Below are 13,172 nucleotides of genomic sequence, written 5' to 3'. Positions count from 1 at the left end.
ATGTTTTTCTGGTTTAAGCATTCAAAAACCAGGATATTAATCTAAACTACTACTTAAGATTTTAATGTGCACGCAGCTCACGGATTAGTTATAAACGAAATATGAATAATATCAAATGACACTTCCAAGATATTAAAATATTAGCAAAGATAAACATGTGCTGAATCTCTACTAAACCATGCTCAGTCTTCTGAAAATAAAATAAACAAAGAACGAATGGCTGTGGAAAACGGTTTTTATTTCCTAAACCGAAGGCCAAATGCGAAGCATAGTGCACGAAAATGAACTCAAAAATAATTTTGATATCTGTGTGAAAGCAATTTATTTAAGATGTTTGATAATTTACATGATGGTTCTCGTTATGTATTTAATTAAAATCCTTTTGTACGGTTTATATTTATCCGTACACTGTCAACACGTTTTCCCTCCCGTACTTTTGAAATTCCCGGGGATGTAAAATCAATAACTTGAACTGAAATAGCAATACTATTGAAGCTTAACTGCTGACAGTATGGCTAGACCATTCGGGTCCGTTTACTGTTGTCAATCTTCCAGCTGTTACTACTGATATTAATATTTATTTTTATGTATTTGGTAAAATAGTGCTTTTTAATATAAGTATGTAACCAGAAATTTGTTAACATACCAAAATTGTTCTGCCGAAAAATTCAAAATTTGACTAAAAATATCGTGGCGCAGTTAATATTAGCAAAATCGGTAAGTTACTAAATTTATTTCAGTTTAAATAACCTCTAATCCAGAAACTGTTTATATTGTAATTCCTTAACCTAATACCGGCAATCTGTAATTCCTTAGATGCATATGTATGTTTTTTGGAGTTATAAATATTTTTAATAGCAGACTATATTGTGTTTCGTGCACTATTGTTTTGAAATTAGAAATATTTTATTTATTATCGTAATAAGTCCTCGGGGCGCTTTGGCTCTTTGTAATATTAATATAAAATCGTGCTTACAGCATATCGGTATAAATCAGTAGGTGATAAATCTACATAAGTGTGTATCTTGAATTCCATTAGTTTGGGCCCCAGACATGTATTTATTTGTCCCATTTAGTGTGCTGGTAGGGATGAATTTTAAAGGAAATATTTCTTCATGAACTGCAAATTGATATCAGCTATACACAATGTGATCATACATGATCATAGTTCATTAAATGCATGATTTATACCTGTTAATTTAATTACAAACCATTTATTTATAAATTGTAAAAACTTATGCATAGAAATTTCTTATTAAACAATAGGAGGAATTTAAGAAGAATGAAACAAAAATTTTCTAGGTTAGCTGCTGCTTCTGGGAATATCAGGCTAATAATAAGTAAATTGAAAGAAATTTAGGTGACAATTAAAATTATTTCTTTATATTTAAACACTTTAACAAAGATTTTAAGTACATAAATGACTCTGACCTAACCAATCTTTTACTTAAGTTGTTATTCGCCTTGTTTCTCGGAAGCCGCTACTGTATACAATTACCAGAAAGGGGCCTGGAGCCCAGCTTAAAGTTGGGCTTATGGTCACAATTAGGGTTGTGGAGTTTGTATGCCAAATGTTTGACTTATAAGGCCTGTCTACAGCAGTTTGAACCAGTGGGTGGTCTGTGTTCTTATTCTAATGTGAATGACGTCATAGTGTCACGGAAAACCACCCGTCTACATTTGTGATGTCCAGTGTCAGAATCTTTTGTTTTCTAAAGTATTCACCAGAGCGTAGTAATTATAGAGTTCCAAAATGAATGTTCTTCAATTGTTTTTGTTTATTGCAGGGTTGAAAAAAACATGTTTTTAAAAACCTAACAACCTGTTCTTTTTTTTTTATTTAGACCAATTTTTTTTGTTTAAATCAGGTTTCTTTATTACATTAGTTATTTTGGTTCTCAGCATGTTCAAATGAAAGCCATACTTAATCCCTCTTTCTCCCACTCATGTTGAACCAGAAAAGTTATAACATCAAAGAACTGTAGTCCAGGAAATCTGCCCATCTGACTGGGACTTAACCTTAGAAAGAGTATTTTCATAAATATCTTACATTGTGGTTTTTTTGCAAAGTAAAAATAAAATTACGAAAATACTATTTTCCAACACTAGAGACATTCCTGTATTTACCCTGAAAACAGTGTTAATAAATTCCTACTAGTTTCTGAGAAATCTCAGTTTTTAGCTTGCATTTCAATATCTGTGCTTTGCAGCTGCCCACCATTAATTGTTTACCATGTCGGTTTGTGTATTTATTTTGGATAACTTAAGTCAACGGTATTGTTTTATAATAAAATTAATTAATATTATGGCATACTGCAGTTGTAGGGAAATATTAATGTTTACATTTTCTGTTTGTTGGTTGTTTGTCCAAATATCACTGAATTAAGAAAGGTTTTTTTTTTTTACATTTAATTTAAAATAATTTTTGAATTGGGTAGTAATGAACATTAGTGATGTAAAAAATACTTAAAAATATTGTGGACTGTTGTTTTGGTTAGTACCTATAGCTACATTAAAAATTCTGTAATTTCATGTGAACAGTTGGTTAGGTCAGGGTACAACATCTTAAATTCATAATTCCTAAGCAACCATAAGAAATATTTTATAGTATTTTTAATGTATCCATACTAAACCAACCAACCGTCCACAATGTTTGAAAGTATTTTTAATGTAAATAGCCTTACCTAAACGACCATTCACATTGTTTTAAGTTCTTCAGAACAAATGCAAACCGACATAAGTAAACAATTAATGGCAATGGCAGCAACAATGCACAGATATTGAAATGTGAGCTAAAAACTGTAATATTAGAAACTAGTAGGAATTAATTAACCCTGTTTTCAGGGTAAATACAGGAATGTCTCTAGTGTTGGAAAATGGTATTTTCTTAATTTTATTTTTACTTTGCAGAAAATCCAGGGCCTAAGATATTTATCGCTATTTCTCCACAAGAATAGGATTCTTCATAGATTGAGTGTTTCCCACAGAAAGAGGATTTAGAGTACAGTCGGGGGTTTCCCACAAAAGAGGATTTTTTTTTTTTTAAATAATAAATTTATTGATTTCCTCTTTTTTAATCTTTTGTTTACAATTTACTAATTAATTTAATTTTAGAGCAGTATTAGGCTAGGTATAATTTACAACTTATTCAGATACCTAATTTAAATGAAATGATCTTGATTAGTATACAATTATTTGTTCATGTATCACAAGAAACATTGAGCAAAGTATTTTATTAGAGTGGAATTAGACCTTTTATTAAGATATTCTATTAAAAAATATTTTTTTAGTATATATTTTTATACTAAAAATATATACTAAAAAAATATTTTTTAAAACAACTTAAAAGCACTGGTTACAAATGGACAGTACTGATCAGTATTTTGTCTCTGACTTCTTGGCTTATTACCTCACCATCTTAAAACAGCAAATATCAAGAGTGTTTGTTACCAAAGGGCACAGATTGGGACAAAATGTTCAAGTTGACCAATGTTTTTGGACCAAGGCGATTTGGACCATCGCCCAAGCCACCCATTACGTCAGAAGGTCACGTAGACCAATCGTGATCAATTTGCATTGGACACATTTTGGAACATTGCAAATGCAGACGGGCCTGTAACTTCAACTCCTCTATTTCAATTATAAATCAACCTGAAGTTTTGCTTGTCCTCAGTTGCAAGTAGTCCTCCCTTTTACTGTCAAAACTGCAACTGTGAAACCATAAATGAACTAGTTTATGAACAAAAAAATTTTTATTACCATTCAAAGTTAATTTATAAAATGAGTCTACTAGGGCTATACATTTCATTAGGATCAATATTTATTGCATTTCAATAACCCTAGTATTTTTATATGCCAATAATTATATTTATTTATTTATTTAATAGGCTGATTTCAAACATTTCATAAAATTTATGAAATAGGTACCATTTTAACCACTTGGACATTTTATTATTTTTCAATCAATAAACACCAAATAATTTTTTTTTTTAAATTTAAACTAATCAAATATTTCAAACCAATTTTATATATCTATATTTTTTTGTCCCTTTTATTTAATGTTCTGAATGGTATATTAAAAGAAACTTATTTCTAGTATTATGTAAAAATATTCCCATCTAAGTTTATTGACTTTAAATTCTTCTAATATAAATTAAACGAAAAATGAAATACAAATTTCAACAGTCAAAACTCTTGTGTTTATAAAATTAGTTTTTTAGTGTGTTCTCCAAGATAGAACTTAGTTATGATTCTTAGTTTTATTTTGTGATGACATTACATCATGTACACCACTGTCACTCCCCTATGAAATAAAAGCCATAGCTTAAGATGGAGTGGAGTAAAAGAAAGGATTAAGTTGTAGGCAGTATATATGAATGGATTTGGTTCAACACACTGAGTTATCTGAAAAAATACTCTCTCTTGCAAGTTCAGTGCACACAAATTTAATATGGTGATTCAAAGTCAAATTACTTTTATTTGTAATGCCTAGTTTGTTAACATTTTCCGTGCTGAAATCAAAAACTAACAGAGTATACCATAACTTACCATTTGCAAAAAATAACACCCATTTTCAAGCTTGAGGAACTATCAACCAAGCCAAAGTGGGAGCTGCTAATTTGTTTGACTCCAATTTCGTGGCTGGGGACTGGTTCTACGGTTTTGGTTACATCTTGAAGAATATGTGATGATTGTAAATGTTTTCCCCAAAATTGGTTTTTTTAATTATGTATTGTGACCAATGATAGTTCATGTGATCAATTGAGGGTAAATGTTGGAACTAGCAGCTTCTTGGGGAGGAAAACAATATTAAAATGCTGTCTTTAGCACAACTAATTTTGCTCAATTTTTCTGCAAAACGGCAGATTTCAATTCCCACTGGATTTTGAAAAACTCAGTGGTGGGTAGGCAATATTATTTAGGAAAATGGCAAGGTAAAGAGTTAAAAAAAAGAAAATATTAAGCAAAAATTATTATAAATTTATTATAATTAAATAAGAGTGACTTGCATGATTGACAATTAATATTTACCTTGTTTTTGGTTTGCTAAACCACATTTTATTTTTTTTACTTTACGGCTTTTCAAAACAATAGAAACCCCATTTTTGTGAGAATTTATACCTTTTAAGAGCTTTTACAGTATGGTAAATGATTCTTACCTAACCAACCTTTCACTTAAGTTTTGATCACATAAAAGTGAAAACACTAGCCTCGTTGAAAGACAACACTACAAAAACTACACTTAGCGAAAAACTTACCAAACTGACAAGGCAATGTAAAATAACTTGAAAGACACAAATACACAATAAAACTCACATTTTTTTTGGAGTCACTACGAGTGCTTAGCAGAGCCATTCCACCTCAATTCAGGCAGTTAGCAAGATAATGTGTCAGGTCACCATCTCAGATTTGCTTTAAAAAATTACAGCAGTTACAACCAGTGCAGACAAGAAGTATGCCAAAAGGATTTTGTCCCAAAAAATTTTTTCCCCATGTTATAGCCTTTTGAAGTTGGTTCAAAATCAAAAAAGGTGGAAAAAGGGGTGTTTTTTAAATGAGCGGCATTTCAAAACTATTTTACTGATTTTGTTGATTTTTTTTTTATTTTGTACCTATTATAGTGAACTACAGAGTGGAATAGTTCCAATGAGCCCAACGACAATATCTTTAAGGGGGGGAAACTAAAAAATTTGGCAAAAAATTTAGATTTTTTTGGATTTTCAAAAAAAAATTTTTATGTGGAATAATCAATTTTCATAAAAAGTAATTCTGGTAATATGTGGACCTATTACAGTAGTTTTACAGGAAAAATTGTTTTTAATTCTATGATGCATGGAATTATTAAAATTTAACTTTAAAATTTTCAAAATTTGACAAAAGTGCCATTTTTGATTGAAAATTACTGAAAAACCCCATATTTTAAAAATCTGAAAATTTGTAACTTTGTAGTCCTCACCTTTATTAATATCATGCACTTTGTTGGATAGTGTGTTTTTGCCTGTAAACATTTCTAGAATTTTTTGAAAATGTAATGTCATTACCTTTTGTATGTTGTGCATGCTCAATTAATAAATGTTTTGTTGGTATCTAAATAGTATGTGATAATTTGTAACTGGTTTTGTATGAGGGGAAACCTTGGGAAATATGAAGGGGGAGTCCCTATCTGAATATTCCCAGGCGCTTGCTGTAAGGGGAATCCCTGGTAGCTTGAGGGAAATCCCTGGTGACCATAGGGGGAATCAACTACAAGACTACAAGGGAATTCCCAAACTTTTGCTGTTACAGTTGTGTTGTGTGTGTTCATGGGTGATGTTCAGCTAGTGAACTAAATCATGTCTGACTTTCATAGTACGGAGAGAATTAAATGTGTGGACTACATTAAAAGGCACAAAAAAAGTGTGTATAAAAGTAAATGTGTGAGGATGTGTAAGGTGAATGATTTAGCAGATGATATTCAAAAGTTTGTGGGTGTATCTGTTTCAGTAAATAAAAATGATATTTTGTGTAGCAACTGTGTTACTTTTTATAAAAAGAAATTTCTGGAACTTGCTGAAGATGCAGAAGAAACATCCACATCAGAGAATTTTATTCCGGAGGATGAACTAGTAAGTGTTTTAAATAGCAGTCTCATTAAAACATTAAATGTAGAAGTATCACCATTGAAATCCCCTTCAGAGGTGAGATTGGATAGGAGAGAAGGTTATGCGAGGAAAAAGAAGATAAAATTAGTTGATGAGTTAAAAACTTCTGCTGTGAACAAATTACAAGACATATATCACGTGCATCTTTCAAGTGAGTCTGATGATGAAATGCCTGTGTGTGTCAATTGTAGTCTGTGGTTTTCGAATATTGACTCAGCTCTTCATACTTGTAACTACAATGGAAAAGTACAGCTACTAACATTGGTACCACAAACATTTAGTAAAACTGTATTGAAGGAAAAATTACCTTCAGTGTCAAAGTACCTCATTGATAAATGTCGCACAGTTATAAAAAATAAGGGAATTTATGCTCAACCTGACCCCTATAGTGGACATCCTTTACCTACACAGGTACAAGATCTAGCATTATCATATTACCTAGAAGATAGTAAAGACTGTTCAAGGGAAAGTCCAAACAAAAAAGATGTTATTTGCATTAAGGATGGTAATGGCGAGAAAGTAAAAAATGTTAAAAGATTCATGACAAGGTCCATCAAAGAGGCATACAAAGCATTCAAAAAAGATAATCCTCTTATAGAAATTAGTCTTTCAAAGTTTTATGCCTTACGACCAAGATGGGTGAAAATTCAGCCAGAACAGACTGTGTGTTCTTGTATTTACTGCAGTAACATGCAACTTATCTGTGTAGCTCTTCAAAATGTAACAAATAACCAAATTGATGAAGACTATCTTCTACTGAAGTGTTTGTGTGACGAAACAAGGAATGAAGATTGCTGGCTCGAGGAGTGTGGTGACTGTCCTGGCACAGAAACATTAACTGTTGAAAACTTTGGCTTGGATGAAGGGGAAGAAGTTACATTTGCGATTTGGGAACATGGTGACCTCATAAAAAAAACTGTATCTGTAAATAATTTTCTGGAACATGTAAGGCATTGGGTTAAAAAAGCTATTCCTCACAGTTACATTAGGAAAATACAAAGGGAAGGAATAGCTGAAGCAAGAAGTTCTGTCCAACAAAATAATGCTCTTGTTTTACATTTTGATTTTGCTGAGAACTGGTTAGTTGTATTGCCTGATGAAATCCAAACTTACCACTGGCAAACTGATCAGCTTTCACTGTTTACCTGTGTTGCATACTTTGGTGCGGAAATAAGAAGTTTTGTTATAGTATCTGATGATATAGCTCACGACTCTGCTCACGTTCTCTGTGCTTTAGAGGTTATAAAACTGGAAATTTCAAAATTTTGTCAGTTAGAACTTTTGAGTTCAATAGTGTACATTACAGATGGGGCAGCTGGACATTTCAAAAATAGGTTTCAGCTGTATGAACTATGTAAAAATACTCAAACTGTTGAAAAAAAAATGGATTTTTTTCTGCTACAGGGCATGGCAAAAGTGCATGTGATGCAATAGGTGGTTTGTGTAAACACTTTGCAACTAAGTTCAATCTTCGGGCAGAGTGTGTTAATGCCATTAGAGATTCTGCTTCATTTGTTGCTGAAGTAGGTAACCTTGTACCAAAGATAACTCTATTGGCTCTTGAAAGTAAAACAATTCAAACGTATAGGTCATCTAAGGAAAAAGAATGGGCTACTGTAAAACCAGTTGTTGGAATACAATCTAAACATTACTGGCTGATTAAAAATGAGACATACATGGGACGCACAATTAAAGATAAAATAGAAATAGTTGTACAATCCAACCAGATTAAAACACATTATTCAATAAATGATTTCCAAGTAGGCCAGTTCGTTGCTTGTGTATACGATCAGAATTGGTGGATGGGACAGATCACTGGTATATCTAAAGAGTTGAACGACATGATAGTGTCTTTTATGCATCCCCATGGTCCAGCTAAAGGGTTTCAGTGGCCACAGGAATCTGGAAAGAAGAAGGATGAATGTCCGGTGCCACTACAAAATGTTTTGTTAGCAGTAAGCAATCCTACTCCACTTGGACAATCAGCAAGACTCCACACTTTCGACAAAGCTGAGTTGATGAAGATCCAGCAGATCTACTGTCTTTAATCAGCCAAATAATATTTTAGGAAGTTTGTCAATATATGTTACATATAGTTGAGGAAGGGTAAGCAGTCTACATATAATTAATTATAGGTACATATTGTTGGTTTCAATTTTACTTTGAAATTTTGGTTTTCATGCAAGTTAAAGAGTATGCATATGTATTATATGTGTGTATATGTATTGTGCATATTATGTTAATGTGATAATGTATACACAGACTCTCCTTTTGTAATTCCCAAGGTTTCCCCAATTTACAAATTACATCTCACTTTTTGGAAACTAACAAAACATTTGTTAATTGAGTGTGCAGACCTTAGAAAATGTAAGAAAATTACATTTTCAAAAAATTCTAGAAATGTTTACAGGCAAAAACACACTATCCAACAAAGTGCATGCTATTACTAAAGGTGAGGACTACAAAGTTACAAATTTTCAGATTTTTAAAATATGGGATTTTTGAGTAATTTTCAATCAAAAATGGCACTTTTGTCAAATTTTGAAAATTTTAAAGTTAAATTTTAATAATTCCATGCATCATAGAATTAAAAACAATTTTTCCTGTAAAACTACTGTAATAGGTCCACATATTACCAGAATTACTTTTTATGAAAATTGATTATTCCACATAAAAATTTTTTTTTGAAAATTCAAAAAAATTCAAATTTTTTGCCAAATTCTTTAGTTTCCCCCCCTTAAAGATATTGTCGTTGGGCTCATTGGAACTATTCCACTCTGTAGTTCACTATAATAGGTACAAAATAAAAAAAAATCAACAAAATCAGTATAATAGTTTTGAAATGCCGCTCATTTAAAAAACACCCCTTTTTCCACCTTTTTTGATTTCGAACCAACTTCAAAAGGCTATAACATGGGGAAAAATTTTTTTGGGACAAAATCCTTTTGGCATACTTCTTGTCTGCACTGGTTGTAACTGCTGTAATTTTTTAAAGCAAATCCGAGATGGTGACCTGACACGCTCCTGCCTGATTTGAAATGGAATGGCTCAGCATGGCTTAAGTAGGCATTGAAATTTGTCATATAAAAGATGAGCTGCCACCATGAGTTTGATGGAATATTTAAGTAAATATGCTATGTAACACATATTAATACAGTAAATAACTGCTTTTTAATTTCATTATAATACACACTATTGCCTAGCACAACTACTCTCACAAGCCTCAATAAGCAACTAATTAAACAACAAATTAAATTAAATGACAAAATGCATAAATATTAAAAAATACTTAAAATTGCACACATCAAAATGCCTAATAAACACATTAAAACAAAACGTCTAATAAACACAAAAAGACAACAATTAGTTATTTTATTATATTTCAGTATTATCAATTTTTTCTAGTCATTTGATACCCTGTTCATTGACTTTTTCATGCTAGAATGTGAATACAAATTTGGTTTAATCCATTGTGGTCTTCACTACGGAAACATGTAAAAAAATAAGCAAACCAACCTTATAAAGATTTGCATACAGGTAAATCACCACTTGTAATATTTAATGCAGCTTCTGCAAATAAAAAGAATTAATTAAGGAAGCTGATAAATTTATTTAGTTTAATTACCTCACTATTTCCTATAAGCTGCTACTTTCAACAATTTCTTCAGTTGGGATTCAAAAAAGGTGCTTGCTTTTTTCAAGTAATTTACATAATAGCATGTTCTTAAAAAAATCTACTCTGTGATATTTCTTGCATTTCTGTTGAATTCTTAGTTACTCATCTTGGAAAAAAAAATTGGATGGAAACTTAAAACCTTTCATCTTATTGAAATAAATTCATGAAATGGGTGTTTTTGGTTTCTACCAATTTTACTTGTTTGTCCTCTATAAGAGCCATCATGAATTTCTTCTTCATTCTTTATAAAGATAATAGGTGAGGAAGTTTATGGAAATCAAGCACTTTTTGTGAGCGTTCAAGCCTGAAGAGAAACAAAAATTAAAAAGAATGTCCTCAACCTTGTTTTTTACAGTTTTACTTTCTGATTGTTGAGATATAGGCTTGATTTTAAAACATATTTTAGGGACTAAAACAAATTGAATAACACCAAAATGAAAATGTTTTAAATTTTTCCTCCGTAAAATTATTTTCACAAGCCTAGAATTTCAAATGCAAAAACTATACACTAATATTTTTAGAATATCTTGGCTGAACTAAACATCCTATCGTAATATGGAAGAGTCACAGAATTTTTTAATTTAATTGAAGTAATGTAATCAATTTAACTTAAGAAGCTAGTCACTGCTAAACAATATTCTCATCAAAACTAATTTGACCTAATCCTAACTTCTAATGAATTCATTCCTTAACTTACGTCACCTGTAACTGTCACTTGAAATAAATATTTACCTAACCTAAATGGGTCAGTCTCCTTCTAACATAAAGCTAAAATAAATTTAAATTTTCAACTTAATAAAGCTCCAAGACCAAAAAATTGCTGTCAAAGTACATAATCAACCATACTTCTGCAAATGACTATACGTTAAGCAATTACCAACACTACTACACAAACAATAAAGACCTTCATGATAAAGATGGTAGGCTTAGTTACTCAAAGATAAGTAATAACCAACACTATTTCAGTGTGAAAGCGTCTGATTGGTAATAGATTAATGTGTGTAATGGTTTTGATTGTAAGATTATGTTTAGTTTTTTAAGCTAGCTGCTCCCAAACCATCTAACATCTAATGTGTTGAGCCTAATGAAAAACTATATATATATACATATGTGTGTGTGTGTGTGTGTACGTGTGTGTGTATGTATATGTGTGTGTGTATGTATATATATATATAGACACACACACACTTATATATAAATAATATGCATGTCATCAAAAAACCTTTTCAAAGAACTTTCACATTAAAGAATATGACTCCGGAAGGCACTGTAAAATTATTACTTTGTGCAATCCTGTACAATTCCTAGTTTAATTTTGTACTTTCACTCTATGATAAACATAATGTTTGTAATATTTATATAAACTTTAATAATCACTTTCAATTACATATTTTCATTGAAAACACACACTCAGTCAATAATGGTTTCTGTCTAATACTAATAGTACTGTATGTCGAACACAAGTGAAGAAATATTTTTTGAATACACAAATATTGCCACACAAATATTCACTTCTAGGTAGATTTCCCTTGCAATAATTGCACAGTTTGCAGAGATATTGAAGCTCTTTACGTGGGTTACCTTATTAGAATGTATAAAACTAGCATCTTTGTCATTTAAAAACTATTCTGCTAACTCGGTATGATTAAATATTTTCATTTAAAGAAATTTACGTTCTATTAAGATAGGGTAAATTGGCAGAGGGTAAAGTTTTTTTGAAACATGCTGATACCGTAAAATTTTTACTCTCTTTAAAAAATTTTACAGTTGGGGAACCCACTTATATATCATTAACATTGTTTTAAAATTAAAAAAAAAACTTTTTAACAAAAAAATTAAAATATAAATTACCTTTAATTTACCCCATGGAGTACCTGTAGCTCTAAAATATTTGTTTCATGTTCAAAAGCTATGCTTTAATTGTTGCTTATACAACTAAAAATGTAAATCAAAAACATACTTTATGGGGGAAAAAATTATTGAAAATTTATATTTAGAATCAAAAAATTCTGATACAAACTTTTTTGTTGATTCTGTAGTAGATATTGTAGCTCAAAACTTTTTTACTGTTGCTGAATGTAAAAGCAGCATTTGGTAATTATTTCAATTAATTGAAGTAGTATAATAGTTTAAAACAATTTTTTTAAATATTTTATAACCAAATTACCCCACCACATATTTACTTCATTTTACCCTATTAAATATGTAACATAATAACAAGACAATAAGTACTGAAAATTATTACTAGTAAAAAAGAACCCTTAGTAATAAATTCAAGTTAAGTAAATTCTAAAGAAACACAGTCACTAAGGGGCATTCGTCATCCATTTCATAGAGTTTAAAAATTAAAGGTTTACTTTGCAGATGAAACTTTATATAAAGCAAACTTCATGATATTCGTAAAAAAAAAAAAATTGATTTGTACATACAATGCTACTAGTAAACTATATTTCCTTCTAATCTGATGCAAGATTGACCTTTTTAGGAGAAATCAACAATTTCATATAAACTAAACAAGTACGAGATCAGAAATTCTTTTCTGATAACAAACATGTCAGGAATAAACTGAGGGAGATGGTGTAATGGTAAATTATTGGACTTGCATCTGAGAGGGCCTGGGTTTGAGTCCCCGTCTAGCCAACCTGATTACAGTAGTTTACTGAAATCACCCCAGGCAAATACTAGGATGGTTTCGCAAAATAGATGTTGACTAGTTTTATTCTCAATTTTGCCTCCAGGTGTTTGTTGTATGTGTCTGTCTCTGATGCCCTTGCTGTGTGTAAGAGATAAAAATAAAATAAAATAAAATAAATTGTTGGGGATGAGAGTGTAAATATAAATTTTATGTTATTTTT

At 30.8% G+C, this 13,172-nt stretch overlaps 1 protein-coding gene across 1 annotated transcript in view; it reads left to right on the top strand.

Annotated features, from left to right (window-relative positions):
- The first annotated feature begins 216 nt into the window (after positions 1 to 216).
- LOC134529139 (N-fatty-acyl-amino acid synthase/hydrolase PM20D1.1-like) overlaps positions 217 to 13,172 on the top strand; it is a 110,017-nt gene continuing 97,061 nt past the window's right edge. The window contains exon 1 of the mRNA XM_063362911.1: positions 217 to 717. The gene's annotated coding sequence lies outside the window, so the exon portion shown is untranslated. The remainder of the gene's footprint in view (positions 718 to 13,172) is intronic.

Source organism: Bacillus rossius, chromosome 2, assembly GCF_032445375.1.
Source record: "Bacillus rossius redtenbacheri isolate Brsri chromosome 2, Brsri_v3, whole genome shotgun sequence".
NCBI classification, from domain to species: Eukaryota; Metazoa; Arthropoda; class Insecta; order Phasmatodea; family Bacillidae; genus Bacillus; species Bacillus rossius.
The sequence above is the reverse complement of the archived record's forward strand: the minus strand, read 5'-3'. Positions and strand labels throughout refer to the sequence as shown.